Source organism: Eptatretus burgeri, unplaced genomic scaffold (assembly GCF_056783735.1).
Source record: "Eptatretus burgeri isolate ZD-2024b unplaced genomic scaffold, Ebu_testis_v1 Ebu_testis_scaffold_669, whole genome shotgun sequence".
Lineage (NCBI taxonomy): Eukaryota > Metazoa > Chordata > Myxini > Myxiniformes > Myxinidae > Eptatretus > Eptatretus burgeri.
Window position 1 is genome coordinate 23,518 of NW_028222618.1, and position 7,385 is coordinate 30,902.

At 40.8% G+C, this 7,385-nt stretch overlaps 1 long non-coding RNA gene across 3 annotated transcripts; it reads right to left on the reverse strand.

The window, feature by feature from the left end:
* Positions 1-315: 315 nt before the first annotated feature.
* Positions 316-7,025, reverse strand: LOC147007106 (uncharacterized). Of its 3 annotated transcripts, XR_015054397.1 has the most exons (7): positions 6,761-7,025; positions 6,480-6,582; positions 5,363-5,463; positions 4,017-4,065; positions 3,385-3,496; positions 2,260-2,343; positions 317-672 (listed from the first exon to the last, which is right to left on the reverse strand). It is a non-coding gene; the product is annotated as an uncharacterized LOC147007106 (long non-coding RNA). The 3 variants fall into 3 exon arrangements; XR_015054399.1 differs by lacking the exon at positions 4,017-4,065 and having other exon boundaries at positions 316-672; XR_015054398.1 differs by lacking the exon at positions 2,260-2,343 and having other exon boundaries at positions 316-672.
* Positions 7,026-7,385: the final 360 nt, after the last annotated feature.

Genomic DNA, 7,385 nt, shown 5'->3' on the forward strand with positions numbered 1-7,385 from the left:
ATGGACAGACGAAAACAATTCCTCTGGCAACTTCGTCAGCGGAGGCATAAAAATGAATTCCAGCAAAATCCTGAAATGAGGATTAACATGGTGCTGTACCTCCAATTTCCAAACTTTTTACGAACTAAGAAATATCTGTTTGCTGTTTTAGTTTAATCTCAAAGGACAACACTGCAAGGATTGCCAAGCAGATAGAGAAAACCGAGTCAAGAGAAATTAATACAGAGGGCACTCGAGTACTCCGAAGAGACTGAAAAACCAGGCTGAGTTATCCTCACTCCGTCCGTCTTCCTCCACCAACAGATGGTGCCTCTCACCATCCCAACCTCAACACTTCATTCATTCCAGTTCAATGTAGTGAACCATCCATCATATGTTCGTACCCTACTCGACCAGGCTATTTGACTTGAATTTTCATGTTCTTGACAAATTGCAATTAAACACAAGAAAACAAAAATATATTTAGCAATCAAATTTATTTTCAATATTTATTTCACATGCAACAACGCAGTACTGGCAAAACAGAGGATGCAACAAATATGGTATCATCATCATCATGATCATCAATCAGCTCCTGGCTTCCAAATTGGAAACCTGCATCCTCCAATGAAGCATCTCACAATGACTGGACCCTGCCAGAGATCTTTTCGGAAATTGATGTTGAAGAGTTGTCTGTTCAGGGTGACAATGGGATCAAAGGGGTCATGAGTTAAACTGAGTTTTCTAACGTAAATATACAGTCAAGGCTCGTGGAAGAACTAATACACTGAACAGATTAGGACATAACAGGACAAAAGGAACAGCATAGAGAGGGGCAAACACCAACAGTGGAGTTGAAGGACAAGATAGATGGAGACTTGAAAAAACAATGGGTGGAGGGAGGAATGGGGGGCAGGAAAGGGGATGCACGGGGTGGACACGATGGATACAGAAGGAAACTCTCATGAAGGAAAAACTGGAAATTTGGAGTTTTGTTTGAAAAAAAACACGAGTTAAAACTCGAGTTTGTGTTGATTGCATAAGTTGCAGGTGAGTCTTTTTGTGTTTGGGAGGAGGTGGGGAATTAAACAAGTGGTGACGTGGGTGTTCTGGTGTCTGGGTGGCATGAATGAAATGTGTCCCTGTGACATGAAGGTGGTGTTGGAGAGGAAGCATTTTTGTTTCATTGTGAAGATGGTCAATATCAGTGAGTTGGGGACAGGCTGGGATGATTCTGAATGTGTTGTTGAGTGAAACGTGAGCTTTTCTGTGAGGAAGAGAGATTGAGACCCATGTTTGTAAGATTATTTTGCAGGAGTGTGTCTGGGGACAGGACATTGAAATGTTTAATTGGTAAGGGTGATGGTTCTACTTCTTGACACATCCTCACACCACATGCTGCCATGCTTGAACACATGCCATGGCCCTTTCAATGAAACCTCCCAGGTCACTCAAGGTACACTTTTGTTTGGGCAACCAGCAGCATAACTGATGTGTCATCATCTTGGCAGTAACAAGTGTTGGGTCATTGCTGTATCCCCATTTGTTTGGGATACCTTGCAACATCCCACCACAGCGTGCAGGCAGATAAGACATCGACATTCTTGCCAGGGCTCGGTTGACCCTGCTGGCATGCATTATTTGGGCTGCAGCATCAATCTGGAGGTGTCGTAATCACCCGTCAGGCTTTCGTGCCACATTTGAATCCGAGTGGTAGCAGGGTCCAAATTGAGTGCTTGTGTGGTGGTGAGGAAACTCTTTTTGGACCCCTCACCTTCACCACAATGACAACTGATTATGTTGTGGATGTCTTGTACTCTGCTTAATACTTTCCTTTCTGTTGGTAATTCTGCTCCCCTCCTTTTGGATGGAGTGATGCTAGCAGACAAGAGACAGTTTTTTTTTTTCATTGGTTGGTTCGAGACATCTGGGAGCACATTTGTGATGGACTTGGGCCAAAGATTAACTCCAGCAAACCCCAGAATAATTATGGGAATAATTGTGGCCGTAAAAGAAAAAGAGTGAGGACATGAAGTAAAAATTTTCAGGAAAGGAAGAGAACATTGAAAAGGTGAAACTCGAAGAATAAAGGAAGGATAAAATAAAAACATCTACTAATCATCCCAAAAATAAGAATTCTAATTCCCAACGCATCAACAACCAAATGTGTGATGTAAACAATCTGGAATCACACAATGACAGAAGGCAGATGGACAATGAAGTTTCATCATTCAAAGATTCCTCTCATCTGCGAGATGATGAACCAAGTGGAAAACTCACCTCACATGAGAGAACGTCTCGCTCCTCAAACCCCTCTTTACTGTCCAGTTCACCTACGGCACACCCCTCATTCACCCTCATCTCCTTGATCGAACGTGTGTCAAAGGAGATTAGACAGAGGGGAAGAAAGAGAAATATGGAATTACAGTGAGATCTGCAGACGCTTGTGGTTGCACAACTTGGTGAAGTGAAATCTTGCTTGACAAACCAATAATATCCTCTCCGTCTTGAAACAAAAAGCGACTACGTGATTGTTGTTGATACGATTTATTTATATGACGTAATGGGACACAGATGAGGGTCAAACCTATGATAGAGAAATGTGCTGAATAATTACATGTCCTTTTCATTGTGACGTAATCATGTCATGCCAAATTGTGTCGAATGCTTTCCCCTGAGGATCGAACGTGGAAGTAACAATTTCAATTCCAGGTAAGTCCGCATCTGGCAGCAATCACTGCATTGAGATACAAGGAGTGTGTTTACAGTGTGTCATGTACACTGGGTAGTTTGAAACTGATTGTATTGATGAGTCAGCGAATGCATCGCTCCTGAGCAGGAGTCGTCATCCAGGGACGTCATCTTATTGGCACATCACTTCTTTGTTTTGTGGCTTTATAACATCTTCTCATCTTACTTTGGAAACCTTTCCTCTCATCACGTTAAAGAGCCATGTAAAATAGCTCATGGAATACCCTGCTTTGAATGTGTTCAGTGATTTGATCCTTCTCGTTTTCTGGCTGGAATTCATTGTTAAAGAATGTGATCAGTGTGTTTTTTGGATGATCCATATGCTGGTGTCTGGGAAATACTTTCAAATTTGCTCAGAATGTGTTGTGTCACTCCCAAAACCTGAGCGTGCATGAGATGCATGTGCTGAATGATCATGGCACGATACAATTACGTCACGTGGAAACTTGCAATAAGGTGTTCTGCACATCCCTCGTGCCAAAAAGGCCCATGGAATGAAAGCTGAAACAGTGCTTTAACAATTACGTTGTCATTTCTTCATATGTGTGTTTTTTTTTTATGGTGGAGGAGAAATCAACAAAATGTAATCATCGCCACTCTCTCTCTCCCTCGTAGCAAACAGGTAAATATAAAATCCTCAAAAAACTCGCTTACCTGCTCTGTGGGCAGATGGTTTTCTGCAGATTGGACATTGCAGTTTCTGGGTGGCAAGCTGGGAGAGAAGGTGCTTCATCTCCAGTCAGCAAAATAATTTTTCCTGGAATTGCTGTTTGATGAAAGGAAGGAAGAAGAAGTTTAAAGATGTCAATGAGAGAGCAGCTGTCTGATAACCTGCTGAGTGATTGGTGAGTTTTTCTCAAATTATGCTATGATTGGCTGTTTGATCAGCACGTGTACGAACTCAACAGAGTCAAGAATATAAAAACTGAAAATCATTTTCAGATATTGCAGTGAGAATTCAATAATAACGTAGAAAATACGTAATTCAATTGGAGTGTGGATGTAAAAGAAAGTGGAAGTCAAATTATGTTGAATTTAGCAATGCTGTGAGATGATGTACGGCTTTGCGATCGTTAAACCGTAACCCCTCGATGAGATTACCTTCCCATCAAAAAGGTGAACCAAAAATCACAACTTTCAATAAAAAGACAAAATAATCAGGAATCTTAACAATATGAAAACCTCTGAAGATTTTCTAACTCACTCAATTGTTCATCTGTCATGAATTCTTGCTTCTCAAATTTAACATTAAATTCACACTGTGTGTGTGTGTGTGTGTTCCTCACTCAAACTCCACCTCATCTTGAATGTGTGATGAAGGAGTCTCAACAAAGGCTGAAGAAGAAACAAAGAATGTTTTAGTACAAACTCAACGATGTCTCATGGGATTAGAAATAGGGAAAGTCTTCTTGGGGCAGAAAGGATAAAGAGATGTCTTAATCCCAGTTGTATAAAGGGAAAATACACCGATGGAAGAAAGGAAGGTTGTGCTTGACAAATGTATTTGAGTTTTATGAAGCACTTTCTCATTGGATGCACAGTGAGTGAACAAAAAATTGGAAACATCAAAAGAATGTAACTTTTTCGGTTGTTGAGCCACCACTTGCATCCAGGAAGGCATGGATATGACATGGTGTGGAGTCAAAAAGGATCTAGAATTGCAGAATTTGATAACTTGTAACAGTATTGAAATGTTTAATTGTTAATGGTGATGGTTCTACTTCTTGACACATCCTCACACCACATGCTGCCATACTTGAACACATGCCTTGGCACTTTCAATGAAACCTCCCAGGTCACTCAAGGTACACTTTTGTTTGGGTAACAAGCAGCATAACTGATGTGTCATCATCTTGGCAGAAACAAGTTTTGGGTCATTGCTGTATCCCCATTTATTTGGGATACCTTGCAGCATCCCACTACAGCGTGCAGGCAGTTTAAACATCGACATTCTTGCCAGGGCTCGGTTGAGCCTGCTGGCATGCATTATTTGGGCTGCAGCATCAATCTGGAATTGTCGTAATCACCCGTCAGGCTTTCGTGCCACATTTGAATCCGAGTGGGAGCAGGGTCCAAATTGAGTGCTTGTGTTGTGGTGAGGAAACTCTTTTTGGACCACTCACCTGCACCACAATGACAACTGATTATGTTATGGATGTCTTGCATATGTACTCTGCTGAATACTTTCCTATCTGCTGGTAATTCTGCTCCCCTCCTTTTGGATGGAGTGATGCCAGACAAGAGATAGTATTTTTTTTCCATTGGTTGGTTCGAGACATCTGGGAGCGCAATTGTGATAGACTTGGGTCAAAGATTACCCCCGGCCAACCCCAGAATAATTGTGGGAATAATTGTGGCCGTTAAAGAAAAAGAGTGAGGACATGAAGTAAAAATTTGCAGGAAAGGAAGAGAACATTGAAAAGGTGAAAATCTAAGAATAAAGGAAGGATAAAATAAAAACATCCACGAATCATCCCAAAAATAAGAATTCTAATTCCCAACGCATCAAGAACCAAATGTGTGATGTAAACATTCCGGAATCACACAATGACAGAAAGCAGATGGACAGTGAAGTTTTATCATTCAAAGATTACTCTCATCTGCGAGATGATGAACCAAGTGGAAAACTCACCTCACATGACAGAACGTCTCGTTCCTCAAACCCATCTTTACTCTCCAGTTCAACTTACGCACACCCCTCATTCAGCCTCATCTCCTTGATCGAACATGTGTCTAAGGAGATGAGACAGAGGGTAAGAAAGAGAAAATATGCAATTACAGTGAGATCTACAGAGGCTTGTGGTTGCACAACTTGTTAAAGTGAAATCTTGCTTGACAAACCAATAATATCTTCTCCGTCATGAAACAAAAAGCGAATACGTGATTGTTGTTGATACGATTTATTTATGTGACGTAATGGGACACAGATGAGGGTCAAACCTGTGATAGAGAAACGTGCTGAATAATTACATGTCCATTTCATTGTGACGTAATCATGTCATGCCACGTTGTGTCGAATGCTTTCCCCTGAGGAGCAAACGTGGAGGTAACAATTTCAAAACCGGGTGAGTCCACATCCGGCAGCAATCACTGCGTTGAGATACAGGGAGTGTGTTTACAGTGTGTCATGCACACTGGGTAGTTTGGCACCAATTGTATTGATGGGTCAGCGAATGCATCGGTCCTGAGCAGGAGTCATTATCCAGGGATGTCAACTTATTGGCACATTACTTCTTCGTTTTGTAGCTTGATAACATCTTCTGATCTTTCTTTGGAAACCTTTCCTCTCCTCACGTTAAAGAGCCATGTAAAATAGCAAATGGAATACCCTGCTTTGAATGTGTTCATTGATTTGATTCTTCTCATTTTCTGAATGGAATGAATTGTTAAAGAATGTGATCAGCGTGTTTTTGGATGATCCATTTGCTGGTGTCTTGGAAATACTTTCAAATTTGCTCAGAATGTGTTGTCACTTCCAAAACCTGAGCGAGCATGAGATGCATGTGCTAGATTATCATTGCATGATACAATTACGTCACGTGGAAACTTGCAATAAGGTGTTCTGCACATCCCTCGTACCAAAAAGGCCTTTGGAATGAAATCTGAAACAGTGCTTCAACAATTACGTTGCCATTTCTACATGTGTGTGTTTTTTTATGCAGGAGGATAAATCAACAAAATGTAATCATCGCCCTCTCTCTCCCTCGTAGCAAACAGGTAAATATAAAATCCTCAAAAAACTCTCTTACCTGCTCTGTGGGCAGATTGTTTTCTGCTGATTGGACATTGCGGTTTCAGGGTGGCAAGGTGGGAGAGAAGGTGCTTCATCTCCAGTCAGCAAAATATTTTTTCCTGGCATTGCAGTTTGATGAAAGGAAGGAAGAAGAAGTTTAATGATGTCATTGAGAGAGCAGCTGTCTGATAACCTGCTGAGTGATTGGTGTTTATATTCAAATTATGCTGTGATTGGCTGTTTGATCAGCACTTGTTCGAACTCAACAGAATCAAGAATATAAAAACTGAAAATTACCTTCAGAAATTGCAGTGACGATTCAATAATAACGAAGAAAATCCGAAATTCAATTGGACTGTGGATGGAAAAGAAAGTGGAAGTAAAATTTTGTTGAATTTAGCAATGCTGTGAGATGATGTACGGCTTTGCGATCGTTAAACCGTGACCCTTCGAGAAGATGATCTTCCCATCAAAAAGGTGAACCAAAAATCACAACTTTCAATAAAAAGACAAAATAATCAGGAATCTTAACAATATGAAAACCTCTGAAGATTTTCTAACTGACTCAATTGGTTACCTGTCATGAATTCTTGCTCCTCAAATTTAACATTAAATTCACACTGTGTGTGTGTGTTCCTCACTCAAACTCCACCTCATCTTGAATGTGTGATGAAAGAGACTCAGCAAAGGCTGAGGAAGAAACAAAGAATGTTTTAATACAAACTCAACGATGTCTCACGGGATTAGAAATCGGGAAAGTCTTCTTGGGGCAGAAAGGATAAAGAGCTGTCGAAATCCCAGTTGCATTCGGGGAAGATACACCGATGGAAGAAAGGAAGGTGATGCTTGACAAATGTATTTGAGTTTTAGGAAGCAGTTTCTCATTGGATGTTCAGAGAGTGAACAAAAAATTGGAAACATC